The sequence below is a fragment of the Furipterus horrens genome, unplaced genomic scaffold (assembly GCF_987537825.1).
Source record: "Furipterus horrens unplaced genomic scaffold, mFurHor1.1.pri manual_scaffold_11, whole genome shotgun sequence".
In the NCBI taxonomy this organism is placed as follows: domain Eukaryota; kingdom Metazoa; phylum Chordata; class Mammalia; order Chiroptera; family Furipteridae; genus Furipterus; species Furipterus horrens.
The window spans coordinates 82,455,381-82,469,732 of NW_028327181.1; the positions used below are offsets into that span (position 1 = coordinate 82,455,381).

At 41.2% G+C, this 14,352-nt stretch overlaps 1 long non-coding RNA gene and 1 pseudogene across 1 annotated transcript; one reads left to right on the top strand and one right to left on the bottom strand.

Moving 5' to 3' along the window:
• The first annotated feature begins 714 nt into the window (after positions 1-714).
• Positions 715-3,591, top strand: LOC149998619 (uncharacterized). Its single transcript, XR_016514129.1, has 2 exons — positions 715-753; positions 2,557-3,591. It is a non-coding gene; the product is annotated as an uncharacterized LOC149998619 (long non-coding RNA).
• Positions 3,592-7,633: 4,042 nt separating this feature from the next.
• LOC149998620 (peptidyl-tRNA hydrolase 2, mitochondrial-like) lies at positions 7,634-13,859 on the bottom strand (annotated as a pseudogene).
• Between the last annotated feature and the right edge of the window lie 493 nt (positions 13,860-14,352).

The window sequence follows — 14,352 nt, forward strand, 5'->3', positions numbered from 1 at the left end:
TTTATTTAGAGTAGCTTGCATATAATAGCCATTTACTTGGGCTTAATTAAGAGCAAAAAAATTCTTAAAAGAGGTTGAGGCAAAATCAAGATTCCTGGTTACTTCTTAGAAAGTAGAGCATAAAAACATGCAGCCTGTCTTTATATAAGAATATCAACTATGGAGCCACTTGAGTCTTAAGCTTCAGTCTGTACCTGTCATCAATCTCACTGTGCACACTGGGCAAAAGGGAGCTTATGCTGCACAAATGTCTGTCCAATTATTAGACTCGTTTTACTTTTTTGAATATCGTTTCCTTTTGGGATGACTTTGCCTGGTCATGAGTTCATTATTACTATCTTTGGTAGGGTTTAGTCTTCATCTGCAAAAGTGGTTCCTTTTCATTACCTCCCTCCCTCCCTCAGGCTGGCTGCAACCTAGCATGCCCAGTTTTAGCCTGGTGTGCGCTTTATGGCATTTATAAATCCCTCCTTCCTGAGGGTTTATAATGACAGTGCTAAAAATCAACCTTGACTGAAGTATGGACATTGCCATTAAATTTGAGAGAGGGCCTGAGAATGTTTTTTCTAGTCCGTTTATTTTGACAAAATTTAACATACTAAGGCTTTTCCACTTTCTGCCATAAACCTAGGTTTATAATACTTTTGAGGTGCTAAGTAACATCACCTGTTTTTCTCCAGGTGGATAAATTAGATGCTTCAGAATCACTGAGAAAAGAAGAACAAGCTACAGAGACGCAACCTATTGTTTATGGTAATCTTTATCTTTTTCACCTCACAGAAATACAGTAGATACATGTTTCATTCTTTAGGGATTCGGCCTCAAAACAGAAGTATAATAATAGCTTCTAAATTGCAAATGGTTCGCAGAGTTAATAAATCTCTCTAGTGTCATTTTCCCCCCCAAAATCAGTCTTAAAGCAAGCATTGACATTATTCACTAAGGTATCTTAAATGCAAAGACAATCTCAAAATACTTAAAAGCATAACCTCAGTTTTTCCTGTTGCCTGGTCACTGATTGATTGCTTATCCATAAAGGACTGAGGAAGACGTATTGGTGAATTCAATTTGCGGAAGTGCCAAGGCTGTCTTTAGTTTGTTTTACATAAAGAGTATATGCTCTCTTTACATTATAACTGGGACAGAAAGCTTGGGTAGAGTTTCCATTTGAGAACTCCCCAGAGAGATAGGATCTTCAAACTCAGTGAATGTTTAAGGCAATTTAGTTTCTTCTTACACGTGCATATCTGAACTACTTCTTTCCATTTCACTAATGGTGAGCAGATTATCTGAATAATGAATTTGAGGTATAGGTCAGAGCACTATAACCAGGTGTTCTTTGGAAAGGGATATGAAATTATGGCCATTATATCTCATCCTGCTAAAGGAAATGATGATATTCAAATCCTTTATGCATCATCTCCTTTATAGTATAAACATAAAAGACTGGCTATTGAGAGGACCAGAGTAGTTTTGATAAAGTTGGAGAAGATTAAGTAGATTGTTAGAGATGGGAGCAAGATATTTCACATATTTGAGATAGGAAATACAGTAGGAACAAAAACAGAGTGGGTGTGCTGATTTGGAAGCACCTACTAACTTTGGTTTGCCTTTAGGCTGTTTATATAGACAGGTCCTTGTCAGCAGTTGACAGTGGGGTTGAAGTTCCAGGACAGATGTCAGTATCAAGGGTTAGAAGTGATTTTTATAAACTGCTAGTTTCCAAAAAGAATGGTCTCACTAAAGACAATTTTGGTGGTGGTTCACAAAAAAGAGACAAGGGGTCACTTGTGTTGGGAGAGATCATGCTCTAGGATTACATTCTAGCGGCAGATTGAGTCCTCGTGTGGGTTGGGACAAGGTGATCCGTGTTTCCTCCCTCCGAATAAGCCAGGTTCTCTCTAGGTCACTTTCTGTATGTGGTCAACAGCTATTCACACTTCCTGAGAATGGTAACAAAGGATTTGAAAGATGCTGTGTACAGTAATGTAGTTCATACCTAATGTGTATTTGAATATGTCTTTTTTTTTTTTTAATCGCTTTCTCTAAATTAGTAGTGGACTGTTTGCTCAAAATGCATTAGGTTCCATTATCATTTAGATGTGTTTACATCAGAAATTTATAACTAAAAGTTATGTTAAAACCATGTTTGTTAAAAAACTGTTCTCCTTTGCTAATTATATTGTCATCATACATGATGTGCAAATACTGTCATGTGGAAATAACATAGTATTTGCAAATAACAGTAAAAGGCTTATTAGCAGATGTCTTGCCTGATCGTGTCAAGCATGCATGTGCATATTGCTGTAGATGATATGAAATAACATAACTACTGTTAGAGTTCTGGCATTTGGCTCTGCACTGTTCGTTGGCTTTTTAGGCAGGACCTTTAGGGTGATGGTCATGCCGAAATTTTAAGTCATAAGTGCCCCCACAAAATTCGGAAGTTGATTATGCTGCTAGAGTAGGGGAGCTTGGCGTTGATGACCCTTCGATACTAACAGTGTTTACCGCCTCCTTGCCCCTGCCCCGCTCCTTTTTGTTTCCCATCTCTAGGTCAGCCCCAGTTGATGCTGACAGCGGGACCCAGTGTTGCAGTCCCTCCCCAGGTGCCTTTTGGCTATGGTTATACTGCGCCACCCTATGGGCAGCCACAGCCTGGCTTTGGGTACAGCATGTGAGACGGAAAGCCGATCCTGTAGTCGCCTATTTTCGTACTGAAACATCGTCTCTGCCCGCTTCTCAGTTTATAACAGAGGAAAACAGGCACATGTTCTTGTAACCTTTATTTCATGAAGGACTACTTTTTGTTTCTAACTATTAACTTGGATCTCCTATGTTAAAAGCTTATTCCACATTCCGCATCATTTAGAATTTATTTTCAAAGGAGATTAGTTTCAATGTTTTATTCACTTGGGCTTTTTTCTTCCCTTTTGTTCTTTGAAAAACTGCTTAATATTCAATCTGTTGTGAAGAACCTGATTTGCACTCTGTAGTGTTTAAAGACAAACTAATATCGAAGCTCTTAAATTTAGTGTATGTAAACAGCTTACAATCTGTATTGTCTAAATGCATTTAAATCTCTTATTCAAAGACACGCTAGACACGCTAAAGCGAAAATATCGGTGTGTGACCGTGCAAGACTGTCATTGCAACAAAGACAACACTAACAGCACCTGCTACACTGGACTGCAGTGCTCTCCAAATTACCTGAAAAATGCATTAGACAACTTGCCTGACTTTCAAACGAGCATAAAAGGCCCTCTGACCCATGCAGGTTTCCTCGTTCCGCATATAGAAAACGCTAGTGTGTTGTTGCTCACCTCATATGTAACAGGTGCCCTTATGTTGTGCTGTGTCCTGTGCTTTTTCCGTGGGACCATTCCATTCGGGAACAAAGAGCACCATGATTCCAACCTGTGTGTATTTACTAACCCTGCCCTGAGGTTTGTGTATGTGGGATATTGTGGTGTTTTAGATCACTGAGTGTACAGAAGAGGGAATTCAAACAAAATATTGCTGTTCTTCAGTTTTGTTTGTGGAATTTAAAATTACTCAAATTTAAAATAAATTACTGGACTGTGGAAATAACATGTGGAATGGCAGTTTTAATTAAATACCTCTCAAACATAAACCAAAAGAACCATGGTTTTGGTAGTTTTATATTGGATCCCAAGGGTGCAGGGAGGTCTGAGAGCAGAAGCGGAATCAGGATGGGGACGTGTGAGCCACTGTTTCACATCATGTGCAGAACTGCTGTAGTGAATAAGGGACATGCAGGAGTGTGAAGGACCAGTCATTGCTGTCGTGGGCTACACGCCACCTGTCGCCATCATGTTAACCAAGTGGCACGTCTAAGTTTTATCTGAGCATTTCACTTAAGTAACAGGTGAGGAATGTTAAATTATATTAACTTGAAAGTATAGAAACATGAAGTTAATGTGCTGTCCTCGCCATGAAATTGTAAGGGTCCCCAGATTATGGGTCGTTTAAGGTGATTGAAACAGTGTTTGAATCCAACTCTTTGCAAATGGCTAAGAATGTTACATGAAAATTCATTTCAGTATTAATCACAGTAGTATTAGAGGGTCCCCTACCTAGACTTGTATTGCCCCAATAAGGTTTTTTTGTTGTTGTTTTTAATTTAAACTTAAGAACCTCTTTTCTTACCCCATCTTTAGTCCCCTCCACACCCATTTTCCTATAGGAAATTAGAGTATTAGCTAGAAAATCCTTTTTTTTGGTTTGTCATACTGACGACATCTTGCTGTTCAGGCCCTGGCTATATTTTTGTTTCTGATGGGTCTGTGCTCTCTTTCTTCATCATTATCGAAATCAAGAGGGAGAATAATAATGGTCCCAGTGAAAAACTCCTTTTCAGAGGCAACATTTCTTCTAGACCTTTCCCGTAGTTTTGAGTAAACCAGTTTTTATCACTGGAGTTATTCTTTTCCTTCCCTTCCCTAATAGAAACAAGTTAAAACACTTCGGTAAAGGTTTCCTTACAGCATACTTAAAAAAAAAAAAATGTTTGTAAGAACAAACAAAAGAAAAGCCTTGTGTTAATCTGGGCCTATGATAATGAGTTGCCACTTAAGCCATCTATATAATGGGCCATAGTAGAAGGAGAAACTGCTGTTGAACTGCTTTGACTTAGGTTCAGATCCTGAGCAAGATGAACTTCTGAGATTGTTCTCTTGTGTGGATAACAGTGTAAGTAGTTTTCAGAATTATTTGCAGGAGTATGTTTAAATCACAAAATGCCTAGATCATGACTGGATAATAATAAGTGTTGTACAGTAAACAGTAGAATGAATTCGTAATAAACTGTATTTTAAGGGATCTTTCCTAACATTATTCTGAATAAGACAGTCTAGAAGGAATTAAAAGTAGTAAACAAGGGTCCTAAGAGTCCTTGGCACTGTAGATGTAACTGAAACAGGAGAGAGGAAGAGGAGACGTTACTGGGACACTTTTCAGAAGGTAAACATTCTTTCAATGATCTTTCCTAATATCCAAATACAGCCTTTGTAGGTAAAAACCTGTGGTGATTGTTGACAGCTATTTCAACATAGACATTCGTGTAATAGCAAGAGACTACCCGGTGATTTCCAAGTAGGGCTGCTTAGCTTTCCTGTAATTAAGTCGTGTGCAGACATTCCCAGTGTAGTGGTTCTATCTATTGATACTTACTGTATTGGTAGCTAAAACTTAAAAAAAAATTATTAACCCATTTAAATGTAACAGTAATAGACTCATTCTGTGTTAACAAAGAATTATGAATTAATCATACGTCTCTTCAAAGTTTGTCTTTAACAGAAGACTGTTGGATTCTCATCTCTTTTTATTTTCAGTCTGTGGCCTGTTTTTGTTGAAGGATATGAAAAATATGGCCTCATATAGATCTGTCATTAGGAAAGAATTTTCATAGCCTTTTCAGATAATTGGGGTTAGTTGAAATGTGGAATCTGAAGCCATAAAAGTGAACTTTTTATACTGTTACATTAAAATCCATTGGTCTGTCTTTACTTTGAATGGGTCTTTCACCCATGCGTGACTTGTACCCTCATGCATTGGTTATGTGGAAAATACTGATTTACTGCGTTACATAGTTCATCTAGATGTTGACATGTTATATATTTTAAAGTCATTTTTGAGAAACACTGATCTTATCAGAAAAATCTTAAGTTTGGGGAACCTTTACAGAGGCAGATACAAGTTTTCCTAAATACTTGTCAATTATTATCTATGAGGCAGTTACAGCCAAACACTCAGATCTGGATAACTCCTTTGTGGGTTGTCCTTGCCAGTAAAAGTTGCCATGACAACGGCAGCTAGTTCATCTCGCCACTCAGTCTCACAGGTCCTTTTCTTATACTTTGTTGTGCACCAGAAGTGTTTAATGCTATAGTCAAGGGTCAGATTTAACAATATTGTTATTGCTTCCTCAAGGACATTAAATGAAACGTTTTCTCTTACTGTGGGCGGAGGGCAGTGAAACCACTTTGTACAGGTAGGTGCCCTGCCTCAATCTGTGAAGCACACCGGCAGTTTTACCCATCGTTTGTTCTGTGTCAGCGTGATGAAAAAGAAAAACAATGTCTCAATGTTACAAGAATAGTTTTGACCTCCTGAGTCTTAGAGAACTCAAGATTATGAATCCTATAAAGTAATTCTAAGTGCAGGTGAACTGGAAACAAGATGTACTGCCAGAATCACGAGAATCTGTGGACTGTTCATCCTAGTGGATATGCCACAACTCATTACAGTTATTTGAATCAGCCACAGCAGGCCGTTCTATGGGGAATGCACTGTCCTTTGAACATGGAACCATCAGTCTCTGAGGCAGGCCTCAGAAATTACCTGAGCCAGAACCCTGCATTTAGCATTGAGTTCTCATCAATTCCGTTGCAGGCTGTTGCATCACTTTTGAATCCAGTAGCATAAACACTCTTTAGAAACAGTTGCTACTATGGCATCATTCACAGTTACAATTTCTCCTGTGCTCTCATGTACCAGTGTGAATGGTATAAAACTGAGCAAACATTAGAACCTTTAAGACTGGCTGCAGTAGTCTTTAGAGTTCTGCTTGCAGACTCCACTGACCTCAGACCTTAGGTGTGCTGTCATGCTGCTTATGGTGAAGTTAACCGCTAACCAAGGCTAACCATGGAGAGCTGGAGCCATTCAACATGTGCCTGTTACCAAATACTCCCCGGCATCATCATAGTTTTTAGGGATATACTGTGAGGATCCCCCTAAAAGGCTTTCAGGAGTGGTTCTCTGCAAGGATGGGAGCTATATAGCTTTGGGAGCTGGGAACCTTCTTTATATTCTGGGCAGCTGGTAACACAGTAATTATTGGAATTATGTCATGCTAAGTGTAGAAAGATCAAAAGGGAAACAAAGTGGCCCATAAGTAATTGAATTATCTAAGTTCCTGAAGTTCTAGGTAAAGAGTGGGATGTTGAGATGACACTACTTCCACTTTACAATGACCATAAATTCTTACATGTGCCTATTACCACCTTCCAGGTCCATACAAGTCACTTCACAAGTTTCAAGGCCTTCCCTGTGAGGAAAGAGGGAAAGCAAAGCAAATTTTTAGACTGATGTAGAACCACTGCTGAGAACCTTTGGCCACTATGAGTCAGGGAAATGAACATGAAACACTGCGCAAGTGGGTTATGTCAATGCTGTTAAACCTCAACTTATAAGACAAGTTAAAAACCCAGTGGGTTAGATTCTAAACCCTTTGCGGGTGGCTATACCATCTATTTATAAAGTAGCCTCTGAGTCGCCCAAAATGTTACGGTAGTAAAAACAAACTGCAGTTGCACCCAGTGGGACTACCCTTGCACCACAGGTCTTCTCCAAGGGTGACAGCAGCACAGTCTCAGGGAAGAAGAGCTATTAACACGCAGAGGGACCTAACAATTCATAGGAAATGCTGTCCCTCCCTTGTAACCCATTTTTGTCGTGACCTGTTTCTCTCTTATTCTTTTGTTTCAGGAGTTAAACCACCAGGACAATTTAACCCAATGTTTTGTTTTTTAGCCCAAGATAACTGTGTAACTGTGCCGAGTACATGACAGAAGAACATGAACAGATTTTCACCTCAAGAATACTTAAATTGGGGGAAGAAGTTCAGCTTTTATTGTTAGAATTTGAGTTTCAAACACTTGTGGTAGGGGGACAGTCATCATACAAAATTCTACCTAGTAAAGTTTTAGGTGACCAGTGACTTTGTCAATTAGGTCTGCTGGTCCTGGGCCAATTCCTAGGACAGTTTGAGAGCCCGGTGCAATCTGAGTACGTCCCGCATCTTGGATTAGACTTACAGTCAGTCACAGCATCTTCGCGTGGGTCAACAAGGCAATCAGAGTTTCTTCATCCGGGGCTTTGACCACCACTTTGGGCTGGCCACAGTACTCCCACTGTTTGAGCAATTCGGGGTTTCTTCTTTGAATTTGCTTGTAGGCAGAAACGGCAGCATGAGAACACTGGGCAGCCACTTTCCCTTTTCCCATCTTTAAGTCATTTCGAACCACAAGAATCATTGTGTACTCCCCACTGTCTCCTAAGACGCTTGCTTCAGCTTCAGTCTCTGTGTGCGTCTCATTCACTGAGCTTTTGGGGACTGTCCCAAAGCGCACTCGGAGGCCCCAGCCCAGGCACATGCCACATGCTACTCCGGCAGCCAAGCTGAGTGCACCAGGATGAGCCAAATATTCCATAACCAAGGATTTGGAGAGCATCTTAAAGAAAAGGAAAACTGTTATCATCATGTAGCTGTGGAAAGTTAGAGGCTTATCAGATGAAACACCTTGATAGTATATAAGCAACAATAGTTAAAACTGAGGCCCTGGCCAGTGTGGCTCAGTTGGTTGGGCGTTGTCCGCAAAGCAAAAGGTGGCCAGTTTGATTCCCAGTCAGGGAACATGCCTGGGTTGCAGGGTTTGGTCCTCAGTTGGGACATAGGCAAGAGGCAACCGATCCGTGTTTCTCTCTAGCATTGATGTTTCTCTCTTTCTCCCTTCCCCTCTCTCTAGAATCAATAAAAGAAAAAACTATATGAGGTCATCTAGAAAAAAGGCAATATATTTTGGATCTTACGAGTGTACCACTTTTTCTCTAGAAAAAATTCAAGAGCACAGAAGAAACAGTTTAGTCATTTTGAATCTCAATGTGAGGACTATTTCTCTGTTCTTGGATACAACACAGCTCTGTTCCTCAGTCTTCTCTAACTTGTGGAGCAAGGAAATGCTGTTTCACCAAGATGGGCAAAGGATCTAAAGAGACCAAGAACTCCACCCTTCTTCTGGAATACAGTGCTTATTTAATTGTGTCTTTATAATGAGTGGTTCTCTTGGGGATGGTGCCGGCTTTGTAGAGAAGTCCCTGGTTGTCTACATAATGGACCTGGAGTGAGATGCCTTGCTGACATTAGACCTGAGCATGGAATGATATAAGCCTTACAAGTGAAAATTTGTCCCATTGGGCATTACTGTAGGTGCAAAACTTTTAAAAAATTTATTGAGATTTTATTTATTTTTAGAAAGGGGGGGGGGAGGGAGAGAAACATAGATGTGTGAGAAACAATCAGTTGCCTCTCACATGTACCCAATGGGACCTGACCCGCAAACCCAGGCATGTGCCCTGACCGGGAATGGAACCAGTGACCTTTCAGCTCGCAGGCCAGCACTCAATCCACTGAGCCACACCAGCCAGGGTGGTGCAACTTAATATGTGAGACTAGAGCCCAATTTCATTTTACATACAAACACAAAGTATTTTTTGGATAGTTTTAATATACACTGAATTTACCATAAGTGTATAATATAAAATAAAGGAAGATCATCCTTTAGAAATTCTTGTTACCCCAGCAAAGCTGTTCATGGTATTTGAGTCACCAATAAAATGTACTCTACATTTAAGTCTGTTGGATTCATGATTCTGTGATACAAGTCCTGGAAATAACATGCTGTATATTATTATAAAGTTTTTATTCTCATGTTAAAATTAGGACATTAATGTTTTAAAAAATCATGTTAGATTACACAGTAATATCAACTATTTTAATATGAAGACAGTATAGGGGAAGGGATGTTAAACTTTATGAGATATAATTCACATATAAAATTGACACTTCTAATGTGTACAGTTCAGAGGTTTTTAATACGTCCACAAGGTTGTGCAACAACCACCACCACTATCTAATTCTAGAACGTTATCCTCGCCCCCCCAAAGAAACCTCTGTACTCATTAGCAGTTGCTTCCCACGTCCCCCGCCCCCAGCCTCTGGCAACCAGTAATCTGCTTTATCTTTATTAATTTGCCTATTCTGGACATTCATGTAAGTTAAACCATACAATATGTGGCCTTTTGTTTCAGGCTTCTGTCATTTAGTACGTTTTCAAGGTTCATTCATTTTGTAGCATGTATCACTGTTCATTCCTTTTTATTGATGAATAATACTCCGTGGTATGAATATACACAATTTATTTATCCATTAGTTAATGGACATTTGGGATTTTCCCACCTTTTGGCTATGAGTACAAGTTTTCTGTGGATATATATTCTCATTTCTCTTGGTTGCATATCTAGGCGTTGAATTGCTGGGTCACGTGACAACTCTGACTTTGAGGAACTGCCAAACTATTCTAAAGTATCTGAACCATTTTTCACTCATTACAGATGATTCATTATAAAAAAGTATATGTTGGGTTTGATAATGTTGAGAACCACTGCTCTGGTGCCCTATGACTCATCTCTAGTTTAGAAACAAAACAATGCCTTTGCAAACAGATCTTCAAAGCCTTATCTCCAGATCTCAAAGGATTGGGAGAGTTAAAAATGAGGTAAGCCAGGCCTATAAACCTTAATATTTGTTAGAAAACAATAGATTACACTCTATCTGAAGGAAAAGAAAGATGTCTATAAACTCATATCCAAATTATAAAAGTATAATTTAACACATATTGCTGAGTTATATCCTGATTTTTAAAGGCTGCATCTAAATCAAAGGTGCAGCTAGTCAATTTAAAAGTGATCCCAAATGCAAACCTTGCCCTTCCCAGAAAATGCTAATTTTCCTGAAATTGCTATTTAACATTATAAAACCTGTAACTATTTTCACTTCCTGGGATTAAAGTGTCCTTTAATATTTGGACACTTTTTGAAGTACCTGTGCATTTTATAGTAGTTCACTCATTCCTTTCTCTAGTTGTAATCCTTTCTGGAGCTACCTTTTTAAATGCCCAGCTTTTACAGATACAGAAGCAGGAAGACCAGGACAATGTGGTCAGGAACTAATGTGGGGTAGTTGCGGGGGCCGAAGCTAGTTTGGGGTGGGATCGAGAAATAGAAAAAAAGTGAAAAAGCGGGTGCGTGGGGGAGCAACAGATAGAAGGGCGCATGGAGAAAAGGAAAGATGCATATATTTAAAGGTTAAGCATATTTAAATGTCAATGAATAGAGCCAGAGGAAAGGTAAGTAAGTAGATGCTCAGGATAGAGAAATTAATACAAAGTAGCAGAAGAGAGAGGACCTAACTTTATTGATTTTTGAGAGGGAGGGAAGGGAGAGAAAGAGAAACATGATTTATTATTCCCTTATTTATGCATTCATGGGTTGACTCTTTGTATGCGCCCTGACCAAGATACTACCCAGTCAGGGGTCAATGTGACAGTTTCAGATGCAAGTAGGTCTGGATTTGGAGGCAGAAAGTTGTTCCCAGGAAGGAGGGAGGTGTACAAACAGAAGTCAAGCTGGAGCTGAGAAGAGGAAGATTGAAATAAAAGTTGCACCAAACCCCAACAGGATTGCAAAGAAATGTAAAAGCAAGGTTAAGATTAATAATATTGTTTTATAATGGTATCACACTGACCAGTTGTGTTAAAATTAATACTCTGCACTAAAAGGTGTTTCAGCATGTCTCCTTTCCTGTATATCTACTATAAACATACCGAGAAACCCAGTGCTTGAAACTAAGGTAAAAAGAACTACTCGTAGTCTCAGTTAATCTTGGACAATGACGGCTTCACAGCAAATCCTGTCCCAGGAAACCCTCCTCCTGGTGCCTTCTAGTTCCTCTGCCACACTTGACCCCTTTCACCAATACTCTTGACCCAATTACCTCCTGAACATGCTCCACCCGTTAACCCCACCGCACTGGCTACTGCCCCTTGGCATTTTCCAACCTAAAAAGAAAATCTTTCTTTCCTCTTGGACCTGAAACCCATGCCTCACTTTTCCTCTTCCACTGACCTCTAACTTCTTCAATTACTTGCCTCCCTTCTCCACTCAACTGAAATTGCTAAGGAATCAGACACTTGCAAACAGCCAAAGGCAGTCGCCTCCTTTCAAGCCTCATCCTGAGTTTTCTGCACTGCTCACTGATAACTATTTCTTTCAACTTTCGTCCCCTGAATGCTTTAACCCCATTATCACCCACCCCATTATCCTACCTTTCTGAGCGCTTTTCTCCAGTTTCCTCCTCTGCCTCTGTCTTCCCCTGCTGTATGTATTGCATTATCTAAGGTTACACATCTGGCTCTCTTTTCAGTCTCTACCTACATTGTCCAATATAGTGGCCATTAGCCAAATGTAGTTATTTAAATTTAATTAAAATGAAATAAAAATTCAGTTCTTCAGTTGCACTTAGTCCCATTTCAAGTGCTCAATAGCTCAACGACTTAAAAGTGGCTAATGGTCGCTCTATCAGACAAAAATATAGAACATTTCCATGACCACAGAAAGTTCTATTGGACAGTGCTGGCTTAAATACTCTCTTCCCATTCGATCAATGGTTCCTGAGGGCCTCTTGTGCACCAGGCCCTGTTCTGGACTCTGGAGCTGGAGCACTGAACAAAACAAATCCCACTCTTCATGGAACTGACATCCTAGTACAAGGAGGCAGACAATAAAGAGTTTGTCAGATGAACAGTCTCACTTCTTCCCAAATCATCACATCTGAGGATTCCTAATGCCTCTCTCTGGGGCTCCAGACTTCAAACCAGCTTCTGCTAGATTTCATCACTTAGAGAGATGTCTATGAAGTACTCTAAACCGGGTCCTAAATGGAACTCAGTTTTGTCCCTTTCCTCTCAGACTTCCTTTTTATGTATCATTGATTCCTGAGTAACCTTACACTTTTCCTGTTTTTGTCACCAAACTTGTTGAATTTATCTGTCTTAAACCATCTCCTTATCTCTGCTAGCAGTGCCCTAATTAACTTCACTGCCTCTAATCTTTCCACATTTGCTTCGCTAAGGCGCTCTACTCATTCCAGTCCATCTGCCATTATCATTATACTTCTATAACACAAATCTGATTCTCTCATTTCCCTGCTCAGAAATCACTGGATAAATGCCTAAAGAATAAAACATAAATCCCTTTGCACGAATTTACACAATCTGGTTACAATCTACTTCATCCTAGTCTACTCTCCTGCTACATACTGTGCCGTCCAGCCACAACAAATTAGTAGGTCCTTTCAAGCAGCCATCCTTCCCCGCAATTATTATTTTTATTTTCCTCCACTTAAACACACAACCACAAACAAGAACATCCTCTTCGCCGGCTCAGGCATAGTTCAAATGGCTGATTCTGAAATCTTGACCATCCCTGGCCTTAATTACTTATTCTTCAGAGCTGCCGTGGCACTTACACATAATCACTCTGGGTCAGAGTCTCAGGGTTTAGTACAGTGCCTGGCGTGCGGTAGTGAAGAATTTACTACTTCTCTAGGCATGACCTCGGGCAACAACTTGACACGCTGCGGGTATTCACAGTACTCGGCAGAGTGTGAGGCCTGCTCGGTGTTTTTTCACAATCGGGGCGAGCACATCGATGCTGCCTGAGCGGAGGCTTTGTCTGGGGACTGAAAACGCTGGGTCCTTGCACTCCCCAGCATCTCGGTCCCTTGTTCGAAAGGACGACTGGCAGAACAAGCAGTGGCCCCAGCGACCAGTGTGCGGAAGGCAATTTACAAAGACGAAGGGGTGGCAATGGGGGGTTTCGGAAAGAGGTGGGAAGAAACATTCCAAGTGCAGAGAGAATGGAGAACGACACCCTTCTCCGTCGCCCTGTGAGGGGCACTGGGCCTACTTACCTACAGCACCTCTCCCCACCGCACTCGCGTCTTTAGGGTCTTCACTTTCGAGGAGCGACCACGCTTCCAACGCGCTGGCTACCGCTTCCGTGGTCCCTTGACAAGTTCCGGATAAGGACTTACTAAGAGATCAGTCATTCTTCCTCTCGCCCCACCCACAGGTCCCTAGGCGAAATCCGGCGACCATCAGCGGAGGTTGCCGAAAAGAGGCGGGAACGTTTCTCTTTAGGAGGCAGGCTCCCGGGGGAACGCGGGCCGGAAGTGACGTAACGAGTTCCGGCTGGCTGGAGCCCAGAGGCGGGTGTGAGAGGCGGTCAGGTGCCGCCGCCAGGATCCGGAGATCCGGAGAAGCCGGAGTCACAGCGGGTAGGTAAACGAGCGCGGGGGATTGCGGGCAGAAACCTGACACTGTCCTCTGAGCTTGGCTTCTTCTTGAGCTCGCCTGCTTAGACCGTGCAGATCTGGGGCACCACGATTTCGACTTCAAGCAGTGTTTTCGGGTGCTGCTGACTCTGGACGTCTCCGTCGGGCGGTAGCCAGGTTATTTGGGACACCTCGCCATGGTTGGCCACCAGGTTACTGAACACGTACACTAGACTCCCGACCTTTTGCTGTGAGCGCCACGCATATGGAACCTGTTCTGAGCTTCTGTGGAGTGCCTGTCTCCTCTTCCCTCCCGGGCGTCTAGGACTTGAGGGTAAATGGAGATCTCCCCTGCTGATGACCTAGCTGTTTCT